We start from the raw sequence: 17,460 nt of genomic DNA, 5'->3' as shown, positions 1-17,460 counted from the left end.
GCGCTATATTGATTTGGCCGTGACGTCACAAAAGCCTTTCCACAGATACTTATTCACTCAAAATTACACAGAAACTATTTGGAGAAAAATACTCCCAATTTCCTTCTAAAATGATATGATTTATTGAATATAGATTTAAATATATAATTAATATCATACCTATAACAGCCTTTTTGAAAAAAATTTGGTGTCTATCGTTGAGTTTATTAAAACACACACTTACAATTACAAAACACCTATACAACATTTCATAAACAGCAACACAATAGCGATAAGACGGAAGTTGCCTAGATACCGGAATTACTTGTATGCAATTGACACGAGTAATATTGAAGGCAATTCCGTTTGAATCATGTTTGTAGATACTGTATAATAATGATCATGGTTATGTTCTGCGTTGTTACTTATTTTTATTAGTCCTAATCTATTTATATATTCCAAGACGTACCGTGCTTTGTCTTATTAATGTTATGTTGCATTATTGTATAATGCTGGTCGTAAAAATAATTGGGTTATATTTAGAATAGAAACACTCTGACTCGACGTAGTGACAAACGATAAATGTTATTCAAACTATGATTGAACAAACGCTTTTGTATCAGCCGTTCATTTACAAAGCAATACGAACAAAAACTTGTGATGAATTGGATCAAAACAATGGTGGTACGGTCTCATGTTGTACGGTGATGGCGCTATTTGGTTTCTATTTAAAAAAAAGAGAGTTAGGCCTCGAATATTTATATCTCATTTACATACTATTGAATCTGTATACAGTATTGCATTAATAATTTACGTGTACGGTATTGCCGAATATTTATATCTCATTTACATACTATCGAATCTTTATACAGTATTGCATTAATAATTTACGTGTACGGTATTGCCGAATATTTATATCTCGTTTACATACTAACACAATATTGTATTTATAGTAACACAATGATACTATTTGTAGTAGAATTAATCGCACTGTTATCTACAATTTACCAATTATTTGTTATTATTTTTTTACCACTTTCCATATATCTATAGAGGATTTTATTTGATTATAAATGTTACCATATTATTAAAACTAAAAAATTAAACATATCCCTCGAATAAGCACCTCCCTCAAATGACCTCCACCTCCCCACCTCAGCCCTATAAGGGCCCTACCAAATAATAAACACTATTATTCTACTTTAAAATGTTAATCATCTAAGACACTGTGAAACAGAGTAGGTTTAGTTTTACGAATGTCAAGAATTTTCAATAATGGTAACCGACAGAAAACGTACAAGGAAAACATTATTCCGAGAACCATCGTCTACACTTCCTAAACCCTCTAGTACAAAATAATGAATGTTTATGAACGAAATGGCACAAAATGGCCGCTGGTGAACGATGAAAGGTTATAATTATTTCCATATGTTTGACCATCATCATTATGCCTATATTCTCATTTGTTTCGAAAATAAATGTTCCGAACTAATTAAAATGAAATGTAATTGTAAACTTACAAATTGGCTTAAGACTGAATCTCGTATATGGACAGTAGGCCTATATAACAGTCAAATGTGACGATTTGTAGCAGCAACTGCGCCACTCCCTTTGACGTCAACTACAGTACTGTATAATTATTATTCATAATCTACGTATAATAATGTATGCCATATAATTAACTTTGGCCGTGACGTCAAAAAAGCTATCAACGATCCAGCTGTCTTTGTTGAAACACACAATGTACACGATTATATCGTCTTATATCATCTATAAATATTCTATTCAAAATTCCCTAGAAAGTTTTTTCAGAAAATTACCTACTATATTCTTTTTGAATAGTATTTAAAAACTGCAGAATATTGTATCCGACTTTTAGTATATATTATATTCATGGTATTTTTTATTTGCAAAAGCATTAAAATACAGTGGTAGCCAAAAGCTGAAACAAAGTATCTTTTACAAATTACAATTAAAGATTAGAAAATAAATAGCAATACAATTATATGGTACTTACTAAAACTAAAACTTGTAATATTAAAAGGGCAATTTATACAAATTATACAAATGTGTAAATTGCTAAAGAACTATAAATATTCATTTCAATATTCCAATATTCATTTCGTAGTAACAATGTGCGCCAATGTCAAACTTGAATATAAGAAAGGGCAGTTTTTTGTTAGCTAAGATGCCCTTATTTTATTCAAATGTAATAAAAAGTTGTGCAGAATTTAATACAAATATAAACAGTAAGGCAAAATCTTGTAATAATGTTATACAAGAAAACCTATGGGGTAATAAGGAAATTGTTTGTAAAAACACTACTTTGTTTTATAAAACATGGAGTAATGTAGGTTTCAATCAGATCAATGATTTAGTAAGAATCAATAGACTAATGAACCCACATGAAATTTTATCAAAATTAAATGTCAAAAGAAACTGGCTTAGTGAATATTATGGCAAGCCTCAGCTGTCTGAAGTATTCAAAATATTATATTATTATATCATTTTTTTATTATATTATATATTGTATTGTAATGAAATATACGTTTTGCATTATATTACTTAGTTTTAGCATTATATTATATCTATTTCTAATATATTATGTGAAAAATGTAACAAATTATTGACTATTTGTATTATATTATTCGGTTTTGGCATTATATTATGAACATTTACTATTATATTATTAATAAAATACATTATATTATAATATAATTGTATTATATTAAACGCATTTACCTTACTTTATAACATACAACATTATTATATTATACGGATTCGTTAGTTATATTATTATTTTGTATGATGTTTATTATACGTCACGACTTATTTCAGTTCTTCTAACTCTTTCTCTCCCTCCCCCTGTTCACTAGCAATCAGCGGCAGAATCTGAATTGTGTGACTGTTGAAGAATAACTAATTATCTTTACTACGTACTAGGCCTAGGCCTACTAGGGGATCTAGCCTAGACGTAGCTAGTTAGACAAGTGACCAAGGACCACCGGACAGCTACAACTAATACTACAATACAATAATACTACTACAATAACTACTACTGCTACTACCTAGGCCTAGCTAGTAGAGTACTAGGTAGCTACTACTAGGGTCTAGGGCGTATGTATGATGTTAACTACTAGGCCTAGGCCTACTAGTACTAGGCTAGGCCTAGACTTAAGTTGTAGTAGGCTAGGGCCGGGCCTGCTGCCTTAGGCTAGGCTACTACTACTACTACTAGGCAGTCAGCCCATGATGGGTACGAGTAAGCCAAAATTTTGGATAAGTAAACCAAAATTTGGGTACGTACGAGCGAGTTGGCATGGGTACGGGTTGACCTGTATCCTTCTAGCTAATTGTACTAGGCCTAGGCCTCAAGTAAGTCTACGCTACCCAGTCCGGCTACAATATGGTTTATTTTGTTTTATAGCTTTATTGATAGCTGGATTCAAATCTGGGTTGGGATGGCTTTTTCTCATTCTAAAACAGATTTCCTTATCATAATAAAATAATATATGAATTTATTTGTAATATTGTAATGTATACATAATATAAGTAATTGCCATTGCATTTATTATTATTAATTATATATAATACGGTTACCCCTTAATTATACTATAGTATAATTTCCTTGTTATATTTTACAATATTTTCTTCATAATTCTACAATTTTGTCTTTCACAGCACAAATTTATCATACTGAATCATCACACACCAAGTCTCATAAATCTCTACTGTATTTCTCCAAGCTACTCCAGCTACATGGTATTGCCTTGAGGCTAAACTACACGGTATACTGGCACTACCATCATTTCTGGCTCGTCAACCTGGACCACATAAGCACAGTTTCAGTTTCAGTTTATTTACCATTTCAATTTCTGAACATAAGAGATGAACAACTTATATGGATGGATAACCGTAAGAGCGAAGCTCGTTTACCGGTCACCCATTAGTGCAGTGACATTACAGACAACATAAAGACAGGACAAAGGTGCAATACATAACAACACTTGTGTTTGCAACCCCTTGGATAAAATAATATATTTATATAAAGGAGAAAGTTAGATATTATAATATTTCTTTTCGATCATACAATGATAATTTTAAAATTATTTCCTAAGAAGTCATACTACTGATTCAAAATAGTGACTTACACCCTGTGGTCAAGGCTTTATTTTCTCTTATGCTTATTTCCTCCAACATACAGAGTACATAGGACTTTTTTTTCATAACTGTTGAATTGTATCCCAATACATAGTACCTATTGGTATTATATCTAAAAATACAAAGGCGGCTAACACAGATAGTTCCATATACAGTACTCTCTTATAAATAGATGTATCTCTCCAATCTACTCCCAACTACCTAATCTAATAATAGTACTATTAGCATACTACTATACACTTTGTAGACAAGAAGTAAGTTGTATACACCTAGAGGACTTATGGTAGTACAGTCGAACGCCCTCTCACTGGCCCGGTCAACATAATCTATACCTAGATTATTACAGTAATTAAAGTACATTATTACAGAGATTTTTTTTTTTTTTTGCAGAAATCAAAGTTATGTGTATAGAAAGCAGTACTCGTATTAAAAACTAAGCAGGTTGTACTCTTGAACGCAAACTGGCAGGATATTTTGAATATTTTTTATTGTTGAAATGAATGGAATCCTAACTTCATTTTCTACGAACTGGAGACGAAGACATAATTATTATGACCCTTTTATTTACATTTATTTGAATAGACCTCCATGTAAATTCATTAAAGGCTACATGATTGTTTTATATTTTAATATGTGATAGTAGAAAATCATTGTGTATAATGAGGACTATGAATCTTATATTTATTTGCATTCTCATCTTTTTAAAATTTTATTTATAATGCTGGTAATGAGTTTAAAATTTAATTATATTGACTAGTTTTGATAATCATTATGTCCATATAAATTCATTTATATTTCTTTTGTGGAATATAGTTCATATATTATGTATTAAATAAATTGGTAAGGCCCTATACTGTTATTATTTAAGAAAAGTTTATATACACTTATTTTATGCCTACCAATATTAGTATAATTGTTTATATAAATATTTTGTCTAATTGCCTTGATTTTTTGTATAGGCCAATGGCATCAATGTTTTTCTCAAAGCAAATTAGCCTAATAATGCCACATTTAGAAACATGATTCATTGATTTCTGATATTCTGTACTTGTGTATGCATTACTAAAATAAGCTAGTAGTTAATATATTTCATTTGTAATGTATGTATAAACATTCAGTTTTTTTTTCACATTTTTAAATTTAAACATTATTACACTACCTACCTTTCTGATATTGTTACTATTGTATAATATTTTTTGAGACAGATTGTTTTCAATAAAAAAAAATTTTAAACAATTATTTTGACTTATACTGTACTATGTTAGTTCAGGAGATGAAGTGTGTGTAGGCAGAATCTGGTGTGAGGTGTGTATTTGTCACTTTAAGACCTAAATTAGATGTTTCTGAAGAAAAGAAGTAAAAGGATATGCTTTCAAACAACTTCAAGAAGATTCACACAAAAATAATTACTTTCCAATAAAATAGTATAACAGTGTATATTACAGTACATTGAATAAACTCGAGCGGAATAATAACGCACATAAAAAAATATTCATTTTCTTTTCGAAAAGTGCCCTCTCTAGTTTTCTATTAATTTATTAATAATTATTATTAATTAATGAGTAATATGAATATATTTTTTACATTTAAGGCTGGAAGCTGTATCTACTCCTAACAAAGTTTCATACCTCCAAATTTCATCAACGTATTCAAAGCACTTAAATAAATATCACATTTAACATTACAAATTCAGTTTTTGATAGAATTTTGCTTAAAAACATATACAAAAAACATCGATAAAAAATACTTTTCGTATTCAAAAACATTTGATACTTGGTATAAATGTTCAATATAGGTTGCTCCATCCATATTGCAAAAAAAAAAATAACTATCAAGCCATTTCACTGATTTTTTTAATTTACGTTTTTACAAAATGTACACTTATGAAAGACCATACAATTCCAACTCATGTTTTTCAAGCTAATAACTATTTTGAAAAAACAACCAAAAAAAAACTTACATGAATGCAATTTTGTTTCTGTGAATAGAGCAACATATATTGAACATTTATACCTAGTATCAAATGTTTTTGAATACGAAAAGTATTTTTTATCGATGTTTTTTGTATATGTTTTTAAGCAAAATTCTATCCAAAACCCGATTTTTTATGTTAAATGTGATATTTAATATTGAAGTGCTTTGAATACGTTGATGAAATTTGGAGGTATGAAACTTTGTTAGAAGTAGAACCTGCAGCTTCCAGGTTCATATTACTCATTAATTAATAATAATTATTAATAAATTAATAGAAAACTAGAGAGGGCACTTTTCGACAAGAAAATGAATGTTTTTTTATGTGCGTTATTTTTCCGCTCGAGTTTATTTAATTGAGGCCTACTGTAATATACACTGTTATACTAATTTATTGGAAAGTAATTATTTTTGTGTGAATCTTCTTGGAGTTGTTTGAAAGCGTATCCGCTTACTTTTTTTCTTCAGAAAACATCTAATTTAGGTCTCAAAGTGACAACTATACACCTCACACCACCAACTTCCAACAAACTAGTTTCTGCCCACACACACTTTATCTCCTGAACTAACATATTACAGTATAGGTCAAATTAAATGTTTTAATTTTTTTTTATTGCTGCCTCAAAAAATGTTATATAATAGTAACAATATCAGAAAGGTAGATAGGTATTAAAAATGTTTAAAAAAATATGAATATATGTTTATTTTTTTTATAAATAAAATATATTAACTACTATCTTAGTAATGCAAACACAAGTACAGAATATCAGAAATCAATGAATCATGTGTCTAAATGTGGCATTATTAGGCTAATTTGCGTTGAGAAAAACATTGATGCCATTGGCCTATACAAAAAATCAAGACAACTAGACAAAATATTTACATAAACAATTAATACTAATATTGGTAGGCATATAAATAATAGTGTATATAAACTTTTCTTAAATAATAACAGTATAGGGCCTTACCAATTTATTTAATACATAATATATGAAATGTATTACACAAAAGAAATATAAATGAATTTATAAGGACATGATGATTATCAAAAATAGTCAATATAATTAAATTTTAAACTCATTACCAGCATTATAAATAATATTTTAAAAAGATGAGAATGCAAGTAAATATAAGATTCATAGTCCTCATTATACACAATGATTTTTTACTATCACATATTTAAAATATAAAACAATCATGTAGCCTTTAATGACTTTACATGGAGGTCTATTCAAATAATTTTAAATAAAAGGGTCATAATATGTCTTCGTCTCCAGTTCGTAGAAAATAAGTTAGGATTCAATTCATTTCAACAATAAAAAATATCCTGCCAGTTTGCGTTCAAGACCTGCAAAATGCTTAGTTTTTAATACGAGTACTGCTTTCTATACACATAACTTTGATTTCTGCAAAAAAAAAAAAAAAAAATCTCTGTAATAATGTACTTTAATTACTGTAATAATCTAGGCATAGATTATGTTGACCGAGCCAGTGAGAGGGCGATCGACTGTACTACCATACTGTAAGTCCTCTAGGTGTATAGAACTTATTTCTTATTTCTTTCATAGGTACTATGTATTGGGATGCAATTCAACAGTTATGAATAAAAAAAGTCCTATGTACTCTGTATGTTAGAGGAAATAAGCATAAGAGAAAATAAAGCCTTGACCACAGGGTGTAAGTTACTATTTTGAATCAGTAGTATGACTTCTTAGGAAGTAATTTTAAAATTATCATTGTATGATCGAAAAGAAATATTATAATATCTAACTTTCTCCTTTATAAAAATATATTATTTTATCCAAGGGGTTGCAAACACAAGTGTTCACATGTCTTGTTATGTATTGCACCTTTATCCTGTCTTTATGTTGTCTGTAATGTCACTGCACTAACGGGTGACCGGTAAACGAGCTTCGCTCTTACGGTTATCCATCCATATAAGTTAATTTCTTATGTTCAGAAATTGAAATGGTAAATAAACTGAAACTGTGCTTATGTTGTCCAGGTTGACGAGCCAGGAATGATGGTAGTGCCAGTATACCATGTGTAGTTTAGCCTCAAGGCAATACCATGTAGCTGGAGTAGCTTGGACAAATACAGTAGAGATTTATGAGACTTGGTGTGTGATGATTCAGTATGATAAATTTGTGCTGTGAAAGACAAAATTGTAGAATTATGAAGAAAATATTGTAAAATATAACAAGGAAATTATACCATAGTATAATTAAGGGGTAACTGTATAATATATAATTAATAATAATAAATGCAATGGCAATTACTTATATTATGTATACATTACAATATTACAAATAAATTCATATATTATTTTATTATGATAAGGAAATCTGTTTTAGAATGAGAACAAGCCGTCCCAACCCAGATTTGAACCCAGCTATTAATAAAGCCGTAAAACAAATTAGACAATATTGTAGCCGGACTGGGTAGCGTAGACTTACTTGAGGACTAGGCCTAGTACGATTAGCTAGAAGGATACAGGTCAACCTGTACCCGGGCCATGCCAACTCGCTCGTACCCAAATTTTGGTTTACTTATAAATCCAAAATGTTGGCTTACTCGTACCCATCATGGCTTGGCTGCCTAGTAGTAGTAGTAGTAGCCTAGCCTAAGGCAGCAGGCCCGGCCCTAGCCTACTACAACTTAAGTCTAGGCCTAGCCTAGTACTAGTAGGCCTAGTAGTTAATATCATACATACGCCCTAGAGCCTAGTAGTAGGCTACCTAGTACTCTACTAGCTAGGCCTAGGTAGTAGCAGTAGTAGTTATTGAAGTAGTATTATTGTATTGTAGTATTAGTTATAGCTGTCCGGTGGTCCTTGGTCACTTGTCTAACTAGCTACGTCTAGGCTAGATCCCCTAGTAGTAGGCCTAGGCCTAGTACGTAGTAAAGATAATTAGTTATTCTTCAACAGTCACACAATTCAGATTCTGCCGCTGATTGCTAGTGAACAGGGGGAGGGAGAGAAAGAGTTAGAAGAAGTGAAATAAGCCGTGACGTATAAATAACAACATACAAAATAATAATATAACTAACGAATCCGTATAATATAATACTGTTGTATGTTATAAAGTAAGGTAAATGCGTTTAATATAATACAACTATATTATAATATAATGTATTTTATTAATAATATAATAGTAAATGTTCATGATATAATGCTAAAACCCAATAATATAATACAAAAAGTCAATAATTTGTTACATTTTTCACATAATATATTAGAAATAGATATAATATAATGCTAAAACCAAGTAATATAATGCAAAACCTATAATTCATTACAATACAATATATAATATAATAAAAAATGATATAATAATATAATATTTTGAATACTTCAGACAGCTGAGGCTTGCCATAGAATATGCTACACTTATGCAAGCTATTCCTAAAGGTTGGCTGGATTTAATAAAAAATTATAATGGAGATAGTGTTAAATTAAATTCAGATTAAAGATATTTCAGATGAAAACAAAACAGATATATTCAAGTTTTATAGAAGGTATGTTTGTTGCTCCTATTACTATTCCCAAATGGGAAAAAGAAATTGATATTGAAATTACAAACTGGTTTGATATTTGGTCAAGAAAAGTAAAAAATGAGAAAAACAAAAAATATGCACAACTTAATTATAAATTGCTTCTTAAAATTTTACCAACAAATTTACAATTATATAAATGGAATATTAAGAACACAAAAAAATGTGAGTTATGTGATGTAACTGATATGGCAAGCCTCAGCTGTCTGAAGTATTCAAAATATTATATTATTATATCATTTTTTTTTTATATTATATATTGTATTGTAATGAATTATACGTTTTGCATTATATTACTTGGTTTTAGCATTATATTATATCTATTTCTAATATATTATGTGAAAAATGTAACAAATTATTGACTTTTTGTATTATATTATTCGGTTTTGGCATTATATTATGAACATTTACTATTATATTATTAATAAAATACATTATATTATAATATAATTGTATTATATTAAACCCATTTACCTTACTTTATAACATACAACATTATTATATTATACGGATTCGTTAGTTATATTATTATTTTGTATGATGTTTATTATACGTCACGGCTCATTTCAGTTCTTCTAACTCTTTCTCTCCCTCCCCCTGTTCAATTCAATTCAATTCAATTCAATTCAATTCAATAGACATTTATTTACAAAATCTGAATACATACAGTAGGAAAACAAGAAACAGGATTGTACAGAATTATAAAAGTATATCAGAAAATGAAGGCAAAAGCCCAGAAAGATGTTTGTAACATCTTGTGTTGGGCGAGCCTTAACACAAATAAAAAAGAAAAGAAATGCATTGAAGAAAATCATAATAAATTTCATAATCTAAAATATGAATAACAGAAAAAAAAAAAAAAAATCTGTTGGTACTGCAGATCGAGACATGACCGATTAATAAATATTTAATAAGTAGAAAAGGTGTATTTTTTTAATTTTGAGAGAAGTATCTTAGGGGAAGCAGATTTTAAAATGGAGGGTGGTAGGTTGTTCCATAGGGTGGGTCCAGAGTATCGAATGTTATGTTGGAAAAAATTTGTTCTATGGGAGGGTATAGATAATTTATTTTTAGTACGTGTGTGATGGGAATGATAGAAGGAATTGGAAGTAAATATATAACAAAGATGGTTAGGAAGGATGTTGTTTAAGGCAGAGTAGACAAAAATGGTTTGTTGAATTAAGTTGATATCATTAAGTTTGATGAGATTAAGATTTGAAAATAAATGAGAGGAATGGGAAAGCGGAGGCGCGCCAGATATAATTCTGATAGCCTTCTTTTGGAGGGTATGCAATTTATTAAGGTTTGTGGGGTATGTGTTGCACCAAACAATATTACAATAACTCAAATAGGGAAGAATCATAGAGCAATACAGGATGCGTAGGATATTAGGGGGTAAATATGAAGACAAACGAAAAATAATACCAAGGCTTTTGGAAATTTTGTTTTCAGTTACACTAATGTGTGTTTTCCACGTCAGGCCAGAGTCAAGATGGACACCTAAGAATTTTGCTGATTGAACAGAGGGGATGTTTATATTTTCAATGGTAATATTGTATAGTGATGGGTCAACATTTTTTAACTTCTGGGGAGTCCCAAACAGGATGAAGTTACATTTTTTATGGTTTATAGAAAGTTTATTAGCAGCAAAGTATTGGGACAACATCTCTAGGTGGGAGTTGGTAGTATTAAACAGAGTTTGGATTTCAGGGTGAGAATAAGTGACAGTTGTGTCGTCAGCGTAAAGGTAAAAATCAAGTAATGGGGAAGAAAGATAGATATCGTTAATGTACAGAATAAATAAAAGGGGACCGAGTAAGGAGCCTTGGGGAACACCACAAGTTACATGATTGAAATTAGAGATTGAATTGGAGAATTTTGTGCATTGGACACGATTAGAGAGGTAACTTTTGAAGAGATTTAAAGCAGGGCCACGGATTCCATAGTGAGATAATTTGAATAAGAGTATATTGTGATCAATTGTATCGAAAGCCTTGGAGAGGTCTATAAAAATTCCTAATGTGAGGTGACGGTCTTCGAAACCATCAACAATTTTATTAGTTAGGTCGATTAGAGCGGATGCAGTATTGTGGCTTTTTCTAAATCCAAATTGTTTTTTGTAGAGAATGTTGTATTTATTTATGAATGAGGACGTACGTTCATAAATCACTCTCTCCAAGGCTTTCGAGAAAATTGAAAGAATTGAGATAGGACGATAGTTGGAGAGATCAGATTTGTTTCCGGACTTATAAATAGGAGTAACGCGCGCTATCTTCATCCTGTCTGGGAACACGCCATTAGTTAAAACAAGATTAAAAATATGGGATAAAGGGAAGGAGATCAAATTGGCGACTAGCAATTCAGCGGCAGAATCTGAATTGTGTGACTGTTGAAGAATAACTATACTACGTACTAGGCCTAGCCTAGGCCTACTAGGGGATCTAGCCTAGACGTAGCTAGTTAGACAAGTGACCAAGGACCACCGGACAGCTACAACTAATACTACAATACAATAATACTACTAATGCAATAACTACTACTGCTAATACTTAGGCCTAGCTAGTAGAGTACTAGGTAGGTTAGCTACTACTAGGCTCTAGGGGGGTTAGGGCGTATGTATGATGTTAACTACTAGGCCTAGGCCTACTAGTACTAGCCTAGGCTATAGGCCTAGACTTAAGTTGTAGTAGGCTAGGGCCGGGCCTGCTGCCTTAGGCTAGGCTAGGCTACTACTACTACTACTACTACTACTACTACTAGGCAGCCAGCCCATGATGGTTACGAGTAAGCCAAAATTGTGGATATAAGTAAACCAAAATTTGGGTATGAGCGAGTTGGCATGGGTACGGGTTGACCTGTATCCTTCTTTCTAGCTAATCGTACTAGGCCTAGGCCTCAAGTAAGTCTACGCTACCCAGTCCGGCTACAATATGGTCTATTTTGTTTTATAGCTTTATTGATAGCTGGGTTCAAATCTGGGTTGGGACGGCTTTTTCTCATTCTAAAACAGAGTTCCTTATCATAATAAAATAATATATGAATTTATTTGTAATAGTACCTAGGCCCTAATTGCCATTGCATTTATTATTATTAATTATATATTATACGGTTACCCCTTAATTATACTATAGTATAATTTCCTTGTTATATTTTACAATATTTTCTTTATAATTCTACAATTTTGTCTTTCACAGCACAAATTTATCATACTGTATTTGTCCAAGCTACTCCAGCTACATGGTATTGCCTTGAGGCTAAACTACACGGTATACTGGCACTACCATCATTCCTGGCTCGTCAACCTGGACCACATAAGCACAGTTTCAGTTTCAGTTTATTTACCATTTCAATTTCTGAACATAAGAGATGAACAACTTATATGGATGGATAACCATAAGAGCGAAGCTCGTTTACCGGTCACCCGTTAGTGCAGTGACATTACGGACAACATAAAGACAGGACAAAGGTGCAATACATAACAAGACATGTGAACACTTGTGTTTGCAACCCCTTGGATAAAATAATATATTTATATAAAGTAGAAAGATAGATATTATAATATTTCTTTTTTATCATACAATACATAGTACCTATTGGTATTATATCTAAAAATACAAAGGCGGCTAACACAGATAGTTCCATATATACAGTACTCTCTTATAAATAGATGTATCTCTCCAATCTACCTAATCTAATAATAGTACTATTAGCATACTACTATACACTTTGTAGACAAGAAGTAAGTTGTATACACCTAGAGGACTTATGGTAGTACAGTCGAACGCCCTCTCACTGGCCCGGTCAACATAATCTATACCTAGATTATTACAGTAATTAAAGTACATTATTACAGAGATTTTTTTTTTTTTTTTGCAGAAATCAAAGTTATGTGTATAGAAAGCAGTACTCGTATTAAAAACTAAGCAGGTTGTACTCTTGAACGCAAACTGGCAGGATATTTTGAATATTTTTTATTGTTTAAATGAATGGAATCCTAACTTCTTTGCAACAACTGGAGACGAAGACATATTATGACCCTTTTATTTAAATTTATTTGAATAGACCTTCATGTAAATTCATTAAAGGCTATATGTTTGTTTTATATTTTAATATGTGATAGTAGAAAATCATTGTGTATAATGAGGACTAAGAATCTGATATTCACTTGCATTCTCATCTTTTAAAAATTTTATTTATAATGCTGGTAATGAGTTTAAAATTTAATTATATTGACTAGTTTTGATAATCATTATTTCTTTTGTGTAATATAGTTCATATATTATGTATTGAATAAATTGGTAAGGCCCTATACTGTTATTATTTAAGGAAAGTTTATATACACTTATTTTATGCCTACTTAGTATTAATTGTTTATATAAATATTTTGTCTAATTGCCTTGATTTTTTGTATAGGCCAATGGCATCAATGTTTTTCTCAACGCAAATTAGCCTAATAATGCCACATTTAAACACATGATTCATTGATTTCTGATATTCTGTACTTGAGTATGCATTACTAAAATAACCAAGTAGTTAATATATTTCATTTGTAATGTATGTATAAACATTAAGTTTTTTTTCACATTTTTAAATTTAAAAATTATTACAATACCTACCTTTCTGATATTGTTACTATTGTATAATATATTTTGAGGCAGCAATAAAAAAAAATTAAAACAATTAATTTGACTTATACTGTACTATGTTAGTTCAGGATATGAAATGTGTGTGGGCATCTGGTGTGTTGGAGGTTGGTGGTGTGAGGTGTATATTTGTCACTTTAAGACCTAAATTAGATGTTTTCTGAAGAAAAGAAGTAAGAGGATACGCTTTCAAACAATTCCAAGAAGATTCACACAAAAATAATTACTTTCCAATAAAATAGTATAACAGTGTATATTACAGTACATTGAATAAACTTGAGCGGAAAAATAACGCACATAAAAAAACACTCATATTCTTGTCGAAAAGTGCCCTCTATAGTTTTCTATTAATTTATTAATAATTATTATTAATTAATGAGTAATATGAACATATTTTTAACATTCAATGCTGGAAACTGGTTCTACTCCTAACAAAGTTTCATACCTCCAAATTTCATCAACGTATTCAAAGCACTTCAATATTAAATATCACATTTAACATAAAAAATCGGGTTTTGGATAGAATTTTGCTTAAAAACATATACAAAAAACATCGATAAAAAATACTTTTCGTATTCAAAAACAGATGATACTTGGTATAAATGTTCACTATAGGTTGCTCTATTCACAGAAACAAAATTGCATTCATGAACGTTTTTTGTTGGTTGTTTTTTCAAAATAGTTATTAGCTTGAAAAAAATGAGTTGGAATTGTATAGTCTTTCATAAGTGTACATTTTGTAAAAACGTAAATTTAAAAAATCAGTGATATGGCTTGATACAGTAGTTATTTTTTTTTTGCAATATGGATGGAGCAACCTATATTGAACATTTATACCAAGTATCAAATGTTTTTGAATACGAAAAGTATTTTTTATCGATGTTTTTTGTATATGTTTTTAAGCAAAATTCTATCAAAACCTGGATTTGTAATGTTAAATGATATTTATTTAAGTGCTTTGAATACGTTGATGAAATTTGGAGGTATGAAACTTTGTTAGGAGTAGAACCAGTTTCCAGCATTGAATGTTAAAAATATGTTCATATTACTCATTAATTAATAATAATTATTAATAAATTAATAGAAAACTAGAGAGGGCACCTTTCGACAAGAAAATGAATGTTTTTTTATGTGCGTTATTTTTCCGCTCGAGTTTATTCAATGTACTGTAATATACACTGTTATACTATTTTATTGGAAAGTAATTATTTTTGTGTGAATCTTCTTGGAGTTGTTTGAAAGCGTATCCTTTTACTTCTTTTCTTCAGAAAACATCTAATTTAGGTCTTAAAGTGACAAATATACACCTCACACCAGATTCTGCCCACACACACTTCATCTCCTGAACTAACATAGTACAGTATAAGTCAAAATAATTGTTTGTTAAAATTTTTTTTTATTGAAAACAATCTGCCTCAAAAAATATCATACAATAGTAACAATATCAGAAAGGTAGGTATTGTAATAATGTTTAAATTTAAAAATGTGAACAAAAAATGAATGTTTATACATACATTACAAATGAAATATATTAACTACTAGGTTATTTTAGTAATGCATACACAAGTACAGAATATCAGAAATCAATGAATCATGTGTCTAAATGTGGCATTATTAGGCTAATTTGCTTTGAGAAAAACATTGATGCCATTGGCCTATACAAAAAATCAAGGCAATTAGACAAAATATTTATATAAACAATTATACTAATATTGGTAGGCATAAAATAAGTGTATATAAACTTTCCTTAAATAATAACAGTACAGGGCCTTACCAATTTGTTTAATACATAATATATGAACTATATTACACAAAAGAAATGTAAATGAATTTATAAGGACATAATTATTATCAAAACTAGTCAATATAATTAAATTTTAAACTCATTACCAGCATTATAAATAAAATTTTAAAAAGATGAGAATGCAAGTGAATATCAGATTCTTAGTCCTCATTATACACAATAATTTTCTACTATTAGTATCACATATTAAAATATAAAACAATCATGTAGCCTTTAATGAATTTACATGGAGGTCTATTCAAATAAATTTAAATAAAAGGGTCATAATATGTCTTCGTCTCCAGTTCGTAGAAAATGAAGTTAGGATTCCATTCATTTCAACAATAAAAAATATTCAAAATATCCTGCCAGTTTGCGTTCAAGAGTACAACCTGCTTAGTTTTTAATACGAGTACTGCTTTCTATACACATAACTTTGATTTCTGCAACAAAAAAAAAATCTCTGTAATAATGTACTTTAATTACTGCAATAATCTAGGTATAGATTATGTTGACCGGGCCAGTGAGAGGGCGTTCGACTGTACTACCATAAGTCCTCTAGGTGTATACAACTTACTTCTTGTCTACAAAGTGTATAGTAGTATGCTAATAGTACTATTATTAGATTAGGTAGTTGGGAGTAGATTGGAGAGATACATCTATTTATAAGAGAGTACTGTATATATGGAACTATCTGTGTTAGTTGCCTTTGTATTTTTAGTTATACTGTAATACCAATAGGTACTGTGTATTGGGATGCAATTCAACAGTTATGAATAAAAATAGTCCTATGTACTCTGTATGTTGGAGGAAATAAGCATAAGAGCAAGTCTTGACCACAGGGTGTAAGTCAGTCACTATTTTGAATCAGTAGTATGACTTCTTAGGATTTAATTAATTTTAAAATTATCATTGTATGATCGAAAAGAAATATTATAATATCTAACTTTCTCCTTTATATAAATATATTATTTTATCCAAGGGGTTGCAAACACAAGTGTTCACATGTATTGCACCTTTGTCCTGTCTTTATGTTGTCCGTAATGTTACTGCACTAACGGGTGACCGGTAAACGAGCTTCGCTCTTACGGTTATCCATCCATATAAGTTGTTCATCTCTTATGTTCAGAAATTGAAATGGTAAATAAACTGAAACTGAAACTGTGCTTATGTGGTCCAGGTTGACGAGCCAGGAATAATGGTAGTGCCAGTATACCGTGTAGTTTAGCCTCAAGGCAATACCATGTAGCTGGAGTAGCTTGGACAAATACAGTAGAAATTTATGAGACTTGGTGTGTGATGATTCAGTATGATAAATTTGTGCTGTGAAAGACAAAATTGTAGAATTATGAAGAAAATATTGTAAAA

General features: G+C 30.2%; 1 long non-coding RNA gene across 1 annotated transcript; it reads left to right on the top strand.

Moving 5' to 3' along the window:
- The first annotated feature begins 2,633 nt into the window (after positions 1-2,633).
- Positions 2,634-4,821, top strand: LOC144836286 (uncharacterized). The gene is made up of 3 exons (XR_013611165.1): positions 2,634-3,060; positions 3,661-3,967; positions 4,531-4,821. It is a non-coding gene; the product is annotated as an uncharacterized LOC144836286 (long non-coding RNA).
- The last annotated feature ends 12,639 nt before the right edge of the window (positions 4,822-17,460 follow it).

The sequence above is a fragment of the Antedon bifida genome, chromosome 2 (genome assembly GCF_963402885.1).
Source record: "Antedon bifida chromosome 2, ecAntBifi1.1, whole genome shotgun sequence".
Lineage (NCBI taxonomy): Eukaryota > Metazoa > Echinodermata > Crinoidea > Comatulida > Antedonidae > Antedon > Antedon bifida.
Note: the sequence above shows the minus strand (reverse complement) of the source record. Positions and strands in the feature narration are given on the sequence as shown.